Raw genomic sequence first — 12,684 nt, 5'->3', positions numbered from 1 at the left:
ACACCGACTAATGCAATTCACAGTGTAAAATCGAATAGTTGAATAATATATAATCGAGATGTCGAAATCCAAGAACAGTGTAGGGAACCAGCTGACCAATTCCGATAAGTTAAATTTAGAGAGACGAGAGTGTAATTATTAATTAATTAAAAAAGTATAATTCTTCCACCCACACTTCCAAACACGTACTTGGATATGCACGAAAAACCGATCCGGCTGGGTTTTAAACGGGCTTTAAAAAAGTCCAAATTTTTTTAAAATGAATTGGGCCGAGTTTTTTTCAAATTGGGTCAGGCAGGAACGGACCGGGCTTCCTCTAAAATATGAGGCATGTTTTAGGCCCGCGAGTCGTATGGGATCGGGCCGAACAGGGCTTTATTCGGTTTTTTTATTTATATATTTTATTTTATTTTATGTTTTGTACCTCGATTTATAAGTAGTTTAGATACCAAAAAAATAATATCTCGAAACTCTAACCATTGTTACTTTCTTTTTGTGATAAATCAAGAAATACATATTTCCAAATATTCATTACATCAGGCAAGCCCGTCGTATTAGGTTTTTTAAGTTTGAAGCTACCGTAATTCATTGATGTTGTTGTTGTCTTGGTGGCTTATTAAAAATAAAGGATAACAGAAAATTGTCAATCCTGTTATTGGCCTTACCACGGAGCAACATTACTAATGGGACTGAGAAACTGCAAACTTGCAAACTAGTAATAAAAAAAATTGGATTTTTATTTATTCGGGTCAAACCGGGCTTCTATCCAAGCTTGTTTAAATCTGGACTTTTATCCAGCCTTTTATACGAATTTTCATATTTCGGATCGGGCCAGATTTTCAAGAAAAAATGAGGCACGTTGTCGGGCTTTTTTTCAGATTAGGCTTTTCGAGTTTTTTTCCGAATCGGATCGGATCAGATCGGATGTGACATACCTCTCATATCTCCTCAGCGGATTCGATCGAAGGTTCTTTAATTTTACTATATGCATATATTCATGCCACATATAATACTATAAGAATTTTCTTGGGATTATTTTCCGAACTATTTTGGTGTAGCACGGTTTAAAAGTCATGTGCATGATGGGACATGTGCTTTTTTTAACTTTAATTACAGTTTAATTTCATTTGTTTTTAATTTCCGTACAAATCAGATGGTGACATATTATAGAAGGGAATGCCACATCAGCTCGATCGATGTCTGTCAGATTCTACTTAATGGAAGGACTCGATTCAAACGATTGGAAACGTTTAAGGACCATTGCGGCCTATCAAATAAAACAGAAATAGTTCAGCGGCTTGTCAGTTTATTTTCCCGTTTATAAAACTCAAAGACGAGGCTTTGCCATAAAATCTACTATGCTGACTTTTTTGAAGTTTCAAACAGTATCACTCGGTTCATTCATGCTGCTCTCAAGTACTCACTAGGCTATATTTTTTTTTTTTTTTTGACGAAACTCACTAGGCTATATTAATTCAGCCAATCAGCTGCATCGGAACTCTCTCTGCTGAAACACAATATGCATATATGCAATGACAAGTTTTCTGTCCAGAATTACGTTTTTCTTGAGCTCCTTGGGTAGCAACGGAACTGATCACTTCAAGGATCAGTTCTTTCTTTATTCTTTCTGATATTGCCGGCGGATTATCAATGTTTATTTAATGATGGCGGCTTCAAGAACCTTCAGTGAGATGCTGATTTCTTGGCAACATGACAAGTCTTGAAGCGCTTCATGCTGATCCCTAAAAATTGTCATGAATGAAGGTTCATGCTGATAAATGTTTAGACACCACTTTCTCTTTTTGTTTTTTGATATTGTACGAAACTCACTTCTAAAGGACATGTAAAATATGCCCCAGAGAGTAAACAAATGTAAAACAATTAAGTATAATACGATTTAACAACACGTTTGAACATAATGATCCAAATATCTAAGGATTCAGCACAATTGAACCATTTCTAAGAACTACATTAAATTTAACAAAAGTTTCAACCAAGCATAAATTGAACCTATTTAATACAAGGACAATATGAGTAGCTATTAGGGGAATAGAAATGTTATTATCTAAAAGAAATAAGTAAACTGTGGGAAACAATCCTAGAATGTTCCCTATATTTTATATTGCTACTGTGAAAAGTATTATCAGTAAGAAAATTCATGAAGTATTAAGTGAACTCATATTTTATATTTATACATATATATATAAATATAACATCAAGGATGAGAGCTGATCGATGAAGGTTTATCCCTACAAGGCTACAAATGATGTGAAAGACACAAGTATACTCCCTTCACATAGGACTTGCTACAAATGCGTTATTTCCGTCTAGTCTTGTTTCTCTCATGTCGCATGTATGAATACATATCGTTGACATAAAGAAAACAAGTAAATCCTACACTGTAACTGCAATAATCTCCACTCACTTTTTCCTCGATTGCTCCTACTCAACCATTCCCACAATCAAACTCCAGTGAACCAAATAGCTGCCAATTCGAATTATGCATATCTAAGATCGAATTATGTACATTCAAGTCAGGTGTAATATTCTACGAACAATAGCGCTATATGATACCGCATATGTAACTTTTTGTTATCTCTTTTATCACACTTATACATGAAATGTACACCCAAATCAATTACAACCTCAGAAATTCCTTGATCTACCACAGGAACCTTTTTCTCATAAAGAATTCTTTGCTAGATATACAGCACCAACACATTGCATCTCAAGCTGCATTTGGTAAAAATAGTACAGTGAAGTAGCTGGATATACAAAGACATTTAACTGATCTGCACTAGAGTAAATATAATTTGTCAAAAACGAAACATATCTGGTGAAGTTACTCGTGCCATTGGGTTTTATGTGTGGTGGTGATAACAGCCATTCAAATGCAACAAACTGTGGGTTTTCTCTTTAAAGCCTATGCCACATAAAGAATCTGGTTCCAGGGCAGATGAAGAACATGCATGTGACTCTCGTAGAAGGATCTTCAATGACCCATCTCTTCATCGATACTGCAGTCTCAAATGCAACGTAAGTCACATATACAAATATGCACAACCAAGTGTTAATTTTTGTCTCAAAAGCATTTTTCTACTCATCCATATATATCCATGTAATTGCTCATTTAAAAACAAAACCACCTTGTTCAGGTAAAGGCATTTTCAAGAAAGGCAAAAAGCTCAGATCCCCCATTTCTAGCAGTTAAAAAAAGAGGAGCCGCAAATGATGCTGAAAATGCAGCTTTCGCCAGCCACCTAATTGTCAGCGGTAAGTTAAGGAAGGGAAAAGGAACAAAAGGAAAGGAATCCCTCAAAGGGCTCCCTTCTTTTAATGTTCTCTAAACTGAAGACAACATGTTAATGGCATAGCCTTGAATCTCATTATCGTATTTGGTACTTTTAAGAAAAATGAATGGTTTTATGTTCTGTTTTATGATTTTATGAACTATGGAATCTCGTATTCACAGGTTTCGATCAATCATGATTTGTGGAGTCTATATTCTGGTCTTGTTATTGCACATAATATGTTGGCTTTATAACCAATCACTTATTTTCAACCAAATTATTTTTATTCAGATGCCAATTATTTGAATTGCAAGAGGTAGCTCACCTGAAATGCTTCTTATGCAACTCAAAAAGAAGTTTCTGTCAATGATTGACAGACCAAATCTGTCATGCAGAGAAGCCTTGGAAATCCACATCTAAGCCAGTCTAATCAATTAAAGATATAAGAGATTAGAACTCTAAAATTCAAAAGGAAACATTAGTTATAAAGCAAAAATATACTCATATGGAGAGAAAGAAGCAATTGAGATAATAACCTCCATTCATAATGTAATTTCTCGGGTAGTGGTACCACCGTGATCTTCATAGTAATCCTTTGCTCATGTTCAGCAATACCTCAAGGGTTCTCAACTTTGATAGTATAGTCTCTAACTCCGGTTTATAGTCCAGCGCAGACATGCAAATTCGATATTTTCAAAGTAGCTAGTTATAACTTACCACCATGCAACCCCTCTATAGAAACATCACAAAAAGAATTTGTGACATTAAAGTATTGCCGTTAACAAGAAACCTAACCAAAATTGTCTGTAAGATAGTAATGAGCTAGAAAATGATGAATTCTTTCCCAGGTTGAGTAACAGATGGTCAAATAAATAATAATCCAACAAATTTAATCATAAAAAAATCAACAGCGCGGAAAATAGGAGAATTAATTAGCTAAGATCGGATGTCCTCACCTGTATACTAAAGAAAATCACTGGAGAAGTATGTGAAACTGGGTGAACCCAGATTCCTAGAATACACAAGGGAAGTGTCCGTTTTTTAACACACTACGATCTCAATACTCACAAAATAGATATTTTTATGATATTAATAAAATATTAACCGCAGGTAAATTAATTAATCAATCATACCCGGTAAATACATGAGGGTAATAGTTAAAAGTACCGACTTTTCGAAAGGATTGTAGAAAAATAACGATTTCTGAATGACATGGTTGTAAATACCGATGGAAGACACATTCATCATTGGGGTACTACATAATACACATTTGTGTCCGGAGTATAGTTTGTTACGCATTTATAATTAGGGTATTGTTTAAAAAAATCACCTAATACGCAAGTAGACATGGGGTATCATGAAGAATACCCAAGTGAAGAATGCGTGCTTCTCAAACACCCAGATGCCATATGCGTATTTCCGACTTACTTGATCCACATACCTCACCAGCTACAGCTCACAAACAGATAAAACATTGGATGTACTCAAATCTCTCTGTGCTCAAACTATTATATACACCTTCAGATTATTTGATTACTAGATTGAATGTTCGCGTTATAATATGTTTATATGAAGGAAGGCTGAGGTTTGATGATGGCTGAGGTTTGATGATGGTACGTGAAAAGGAGTTGCAAAAGAAGCTAGAGTTTAGGAAAAGGGGATGGATGATGCTAGTATGCAATACGCATCTCCTGTTAGGGTATTTAAATGGGTAAAATTAGCCATCTTATTTAAGAATGGGTATTTTGGTTAATGATGACTTATAATCGCTTGTGCACAGATATGTGTCTTGGAGGTATAAACTCATATAAACTGATATATTACAGTATGTAAAAGTAAGAGAATAATGATTTTTTTTCGCATGTGACTTACCTATGCCGTAAGAACCGTCTTCCTCCTTAATTCTTAATGTCTCCGGACCAATTAACACCGGAGACCGTAATTAGGGATTTGCTCAACCCCTTATACTATTTGAAATCGGCAACTGAACCGAGATATTGTTGAAAATATGATACTATGTATATTTGTTAACCGAATAATTTGATAAAACCCTAAAAACACCGACTAATGCAATTCACAGTTTAAAATTGAATAGTTGAATAATATATAATCGAGATGTCGAAATATTTGATTTTTTATTTATATATTTTATTTTATTTTATATTTTGTACCTCGATTTATAAGTAGTTTAGATACCGAAAAATAATATCTTAAAATTCTAACCATTGTTAATTTCTTTTTGTGATAAATCAAGATATACATATTTCCAAATATTCATTACATCAGGCAAACCCGTCGTATTAGGTTTTTTAATTTTGAAGCTACTGTAATTCACTAATGTTGTTGTGGTCTTGGCGGCTTATTAAAAATAAAGGATAACAGAAACTGTTATTGGCCTTAGCAACATTACTAATGGGACTGAGAAACTTCAGACTTGCAAACTAGTAATAAAAAAATTGGATTTTTATTAATCCGGGACAAACCGGGCTTCTATACAAGCCTTTTTAAATCCAGACTTTTATCCGTCCTTTTATCTGGATTTTCAGATTTCGGGTCGGGCCGGATTTTCAAGAAAAAATGAGGCACGTTGCCGGGCTTTTTTCCAGATCGGGTTTTTCGAGTTTTTTTCCGAATCGGATCGGATTAGATCGGGTGTGACATACCTCTCATATCTCCTCAGCTGGTTCGACCGAAGGTTCTTTAATTTTACTATATGCATATATTCATGTCAGATCTATACTATACTATTATAAGCAAAACATATGATAATTTGGTTGGTTGGTTCACATCTTCCTAAAAAGTCTTTTCTCACCTTCCAAAATAAAGTTTAAACAATTATAATTTAATTAGAAAAAATAAACCATATATTTAATATAACTACATATTCTTATGAATTATTATCCAACTTAATTTCTAATCACACTCAACTTCTATCTTATCTCTTTTATAGGGAAACCAACACTTTCAAGATTAATTTTAGTAATTCAAATTATAATATAAAAAAAATAATTAATAAATCAAGAAAAAATTACCACTTTCATATAGGCCTTACCGCATCCGCAAGTAAAGCGGAGGCCGTATTAGAAAGACTTATTAAGATTTATTATTTAAATTATAAGCAAACTAGGGGATAATTTGGTTAGGTAATTCACACTTTCTTAAAAAATCAGTTAACACCTTACAAAACAAAGATTAAACAATTATAATTTAATTAAAAAAGATAAACCATGTATCTAATATAACTATATATTCTTATGAATTATTATCCAACTTAATTTCTAATCACACTCGACTTCTATTTTACCTCTTTTATAGGAACAAAACATTTTCAAGATTAATTTCAGTAATTCAAATTATAATATAACAAAATAATTAATAAATCAAGAAAAAAAAATCAGTATTAAGAAAAACAATATCATATCATTCAAATACACCACTGCTATTCACTACCACTTTCATATAGGCACTGCATCCGCACAGTAAAGCGGAGGTCGTAGTAGAAATACTTATTAAGATTTTAACTATTTAAATTTTGAATTTTTCAATAATATAATACATATAAAATAATATGTAAATATTTTAACTTCATTAATCTCAATAATACATACTTATTATTTTTCTTAAATTATTTTGATATAAAATAATAAAATTACAAATGTTATAATCAGTCCATGCATCGCACGAGTTATATGCTAGTATAATACTACAACAATTTTCTTGGGATTATTTTCAGAAATATTTTGGTGTAGTAGTACAGTTTAAAAGTCATGTTTAGGACATGTGCTTTGTTTTTTAACTTTAATTACAGTTTAATTTCATTTGTTTAAATTTCCGTACAAATCACATGGTGCATGTTAGAAGGGAATGTCACGTAAGCTTGATTTACGTCTGTCAGATTCTACTTAACGGAAGGACTCGATTCAAACGATTGGAAACGTTTAAGGACCCAGTTTGCGAAATTTTTTGTTCAGGACCTATCGAATAAGAAAGGAATAGTTCATGACTTGTCAATTTATTTTCCCGTTTATAAAACTCAAAGACCAGGCTTTGCCATAAAACCTACTATGCTGACTTTTTCGAAGTTTCAAACAACATCAATCGGCTCATTCATGCTGCTCTCAAGTACTCACTAGGCTATATTAATTCAGCCAATCAGCTGCATCGGAACTCTCTCTGCTGAAACACAATATGCATATATGCAATGACAAGTTTTCTGTCCAGAATTATGTTTTTCTTGAGCTCCTTGGGTAGCAACGGAACTGATCACTTCAAGGATCAGTTCTTTCTTTATTCTTTCTGATATTGCCGGCGGATTATCAATGTTTATTTAATGATGGCGGCTTCAAGAACCTTCAGTGAGATGCTGATTTCATGGGAACTTGACAAGTCTTGAAGCGCTTCATGCTGATCCCTAAAAATTGTCATGAATGACCAGGCAAGGCCAAATAATCAATAGAGTATTATATGGCATGAATAATATGAGCCTAATCTTCTACAACAAAGTAATATGCAAGGAGCTGAAAAAAATAGGAATAATATGGATTTGTGCCTCGAAAGATAAAATGATTTTATTGACCTGGAATGCCGGCTCAAAATTGTATATTATGAAGTTGAAAGTCATAATTAAACTATTACGATTTTCTTCTGCCTCCACAATCTGAGATCTCAATCTGCTCTCTTTAGTTGACAAGGTGTTCTGTTAGTTGTCGGTGTGGCTACATTGAACCTTTAGACTGTGTCTGCATAGGTGAGGTCTACAAATAAAGTTTCTTATTTTGAAAATCCCGAAGATTCTGATAGCATTGTTAAGCTGTTTAACAACTTCAAAGTAATCCCCAAGTTCAGAAATCAGAGGACCAACTCAGCTCATATTAAACCGTCAACTATCTGCTATGAGCTCCAGAGCCGAGAATGAATCCAGAACTCCACCAGACCTGATTCAAAACTGCTGCAGCATTCTAATATTTGTCAAAGCTGGAACACGTACGCCGGAAGCATCTATGCAAATTTATCTTTTCTGATGCAGTATTTTGGCCAGGAATATGAGCTGAAAACTTCACTCCAGACAGACTACAATTTTAAATTTCTGCTGAAGAATTTTACCTGAAGCCGTAAGCTTTTCTGAAGCTTCATTAAGTGCCCTCGAATTCAAAATCCGGGGAAGATGAAATGCCAAAAAATAAAAGAGAACGACAGCTACTCAAACTTTCAAGAACTTCAATAATCCATCTGATAACTAGCACTCAAGTTGAAATATCGCAAATAATCCATCTGATAACTCTTCAAGCAAAGGCCATTCAGGGAAAGGTTATAGGGATTTTGTTAACCTGCAACACAAACTCGAAAATGCACTTTTTCAGCACAACAACAATCACAAGCAAAAATACTGAAGAATGAATTATAAAAGCATGGCAGAATTTTTAAAGTGCTAATCTCGCAACTGCAAGATGCTAAAATATGTACATGTTCATGGACTTGGCCATGACTTCACATTTCAGAAACATGTTCACCATTAGTTTAATGGAAAGATTTTTACGAATCTTCTGGAGAACAGCAATACCTCACCACGTTGACAACTTCTTTGTCTGGATATATGATTTTCTCAGGCTCAAATTCAGAAAATCTTATTAAAAAAAAATTAAAGTACAAAAACCTGGCTTTAAGCCAGAGCCATAGGCACAAAATCAGAAAATCTATAAACCTGAGACAGAGGCTACAAATCAAAACACATAAGCCCGGGCAACAGGCAATAATTCAAAAAAAAAACAGGATTTATGTCCGGTTTACTCAACAGCCCCCCTAAGTTTACTCAAAGTTATTCAAATTTTGATATAAAGAGTGAAAAGCAAAACAAAAAACCCCTAGTCCCCGGTTCCTTATTACTACAGGACCCCGTACCTCGGACAAGAAAAAATATTTTTTTCAAATTACTCAAAGTTTTTGAACTTTGGATATAAGGAGAGAAACTCAAAAAAAAAATTATCCTAGCTCCGGGCTCCTTTCCGGACTCATTCCTATTACAGGTCTACGGGCCCTAAGTGAAAGAAAGCAAAAAATTTCTTCTAAGTTAATCAAAGATTTTCAACTTTTGGATATCAGGAGAGAAAACCAAAAGGCCTCTAGCATCGGGCTCCCTAGTAATATAGGCTGGGGCAAGAAAAACACAAAACAGGAGAGAAAACCAAAGGCCTCTAGCATCGGGCTCCCTAGTAATACAGGCTGGGGCAAGAAAAACACAAAAAAATCTAATTTACTCAAATATTTCAAATTTGGAATTAGGGAGAGAAACTCAAAAAAGAAATTACCTCAACCCCTGAAATTCTTACTACAACATGATCTCGGTAACGGGGGAAGATATAATATTCTTCCAAGATATAAGTCATTAAATTTTTAACTTACAAGAGAGAAAAATAAAAAATTACCCGAACTCCGGACTCCTTACTAGCTAAGAAACCAGACCGCGCGAGAAAGAAAAATATTGTTTTCTCTTAAGTTACTCATTGGTGTATAGATAGCCCAAGGAAAAAGGTTTAAGATTTAGGGGTTACTGTTGTGTAAAATATTGAGTGTAAATGTACACAATCGCAAACAAATAATCACAAACAAGTAATACAGTCAGATTTCGCTCTTTAAGGACCGTAAGTTTCTATAAATCATAATTAACAACCTAACAATTTGGTAATAGAACATAATAATGGAGTGATGATTTTTATAACTAATTAATTAACAAGTATATTAACTAACTAAATTATATTAGCAAAGAGATCGGATAAATTTCATATAAGAGAAGTTTAGATCCGATTTGAGTGAGAATGGCATTGAAATCGCCATTTTTCTTTCTAATAGAGCGAAGTTGAGTTAAGATAATTATTTACCCATAATATGTTCATGTCGACAATAAAGCACCGACACAAGGTCACAGTTTACTAATCTAAAATTCAATGATCATAGGTTTCGAATCTAACTTCGAGAATACAAATAAGCACCAAATCACACGGTTATGTTAACTTCGAGAATACAAATAAGCACCATTTCACACGGTTATGTAAGGTAACAATATATGTATATACCGTCACAAAATTAATATCAATATATTTAATCATGCACCATTCAAGTTTTGTGACAATTAACTATAACCGTCTCATTGTTATAATTAACTCGTTAACTTACTAAAGTTGATAAAATAATAGCAGGTATTAGCATAAAAATCATTTGATGAATAAACTGCAAATTGCAATATATAATTCTTATCAAATACCAACACTTCCATACTAGGGTTCCATAAAAATCCCAACCCATATAAGTTCAGTTCATAATAAATATCTTAAACCAATCCCAAGATGAACAATACATGTTCATAAGAACAAATAAATAAAAGATATGAGAAAATAAGCCAATTGAATGTCTTTAATGACTGAAATCTTCTTTATTTTGTTGATGACTTCTTCTCCCCCTCCCTTGTACAACTACTTCTCTCTTACCCCCTCTATCTCTCTTCTAAAAATTAGGTGAAAGAAGGGGAGAAAAAACAACGATATAAAATTCCATCCAATATGTAAGGTTTATGAGTCATCTCATAAAAAATAAAAAAGCAATGTAATAAAGCATCAAGCAATATGGATCAACTAACTGGTCTATTTTTTTCTCTGGCCGGGATGTCCTGATATGGTTTCTGAGTAGTTGTAGTGCACTTATAACCGCCAGGTGTGCGTTTTGTAACTCCAGCCATAGCTTGCACTCCCCGGAAAAGCATTTTCACGTCTATTCGGTCCGCAAAAAAAGAAAGGGGCGTAACGAGCAGTCTACTCATGTACGAAAGGGAGATATTCCCCCTTTTACCTTTCATGATAATTTAAATAAACTAAGAAAAAACACAACAAAAATAGCATTGAAATCGATTTTTATTGACCAATCAGAACTACCTCCCAGGATCTATAAATGCCTTAAACTCTTCTCATAGGATTTTTGTGGGTTATTGAATGGTCTAAATCAGACTTCTAGAATTCGATATGGCTCAAACATATAGACTGCACAAGCGGACCATAAAATTCAATTTCAAATCAAATTATACTCCAATTCTAATTTGTTCCAAAAATCTCTTTATTATAACTCCTTGAACCGACAATAAAACATCAATATATACTCTTTATTAATAAGTAAAACCATCTTTATTGGCAGATAAAAGTAACGAAATACCAAAGTACCAAATTTTGGTACTTACCTAACGCAAATTGACTTCTATTCTATCTAACTTTGTTTTTATTAATTATTATTTATCCAAGCGTCTATTTAATTTTAATTTAAAAAAATATTTAAACTAATTATAAAATAATAATAAGATAATAATAATAATAATTAATATTAAATTATCTAAAATAACAAATATTAGGTTCATAAGATAACTAAAATTTATACTTTTTATTAATAAGAGAAACCATATTTTATTGCAGCACAAAAGTAAATATAAAAGTATCAAATTTGGTACTCACCTAACACAAATTGACTTTTATTTCCTTTAAACTTTATTTTATATTAGTAAATCTAAAAAGATTACAGCCTGAAAACGCCAGTGCAGGGAGAGGACATATCCCCCGTAACCTGGAACTATGTAGTCCACACTGTCACCATCACCACAATCAAGCACAATATCACTGCAACAGGCTATAAGCAATTGAGTACAAAGAAATCCTAACGAAATGCACGCAAAAAATGTTGCAACTGTAGCTTGAGTAAAAAGTCCATTTTATGCTAGTCAAGATATGATAGCAAAAACACTGGAACAAATTGTTGAGTATCTTTCAGCTAATATATAAAGGATGATATATATATAAAAACAAAATTTGACAAATTTTTAATAAGAACGTCAATATGAGTGATTTCTCGGACAACGAAGGTCGCCACACAAACCACGCTAATCAAAATGATATTACGTTGATTTAGTTGCTTCCATTTTTCAGAAAGATTCACAAATAATTCCATAAAATCACACTAATCATAAGTTTCATATAAGAAACAAGCTTAATTCAACTCAAAAACGCATCCGACAAAATCGTTGTTTACAGATATGGAAAATGAAATTCTTTTTAGAACTCAAGGTAGTCCTGAAATTAAATTGATTGAGTGACTGTTTTCCTTTTCTTTGTATATTTAATCATTTATATTTGAATAGACATTAAATATAATAAATACTAGAATATTATGGATTATTATGTCAACATATAGAATACTTTTCTAAATTAAATTGTGGAGATATTAAGTTTTAAGTTATCTTTTTATATACTACAATAAACATGATTCGAATAAGTACAAATTGAATAATTTTCATTATTTAATATCCGTAATAAGATTATTTTAACAAATGTTCGTTGTCCAGCTATAGCTAATAAGTCATTAT

General features: G+C 32.9%; 1 long non-coding RNA gene across 2 annotated transcripts; it reads right to left on the bottom strand.

The window, feature by feature from the left end:
• Positions 1 to 2,578: 2,578 nt before the first annotated feature.
• On the bottom strand, positions 2,579 to 4,913 carry LOC141675182 (uncharacterized). Of its 2 annotated transcripts, XR_012555930.1 has the most exons (5): positions 4,621 to 4,913; positions 3,827 to 4,022; positions 3,616 to 3,716; positions 3,147 to 3,260; positions 2,579 to 3,017 (listed from the first exon to the last, which is right to left on the bottom strand). It is a non-coding gene; the product is annotated as an uncharacterized LOC141675182 (long non-coding RNA). The 2 variants fall into 2 exon arrangements; XR_012555929.1 differs by lacking the exon at positions 3,147 to 3,260.
• Between the last annotated feature and the right edge of the window lie 7,771 nt (positions 4,914 to 12,684).

This window comes from Apium graveolens, chromosome 7 (genome assembly GCF_009905375.1).
Source record: "Apium graveolens cultivar Ventura chromosome 7, ASM990537v1, whole genome shotgun sequence".
Lineage (NCBI taxonomy): Eukaryota > Viridiplantae > Streptophyta > Magnoliopsida > Apiales > Apiaceae > Apium > Apium graveolens.
Note: the sequence above shows the minus strand (reverse complement) of the source record. Positions and strands in the feature narration are given on the sequence as shown.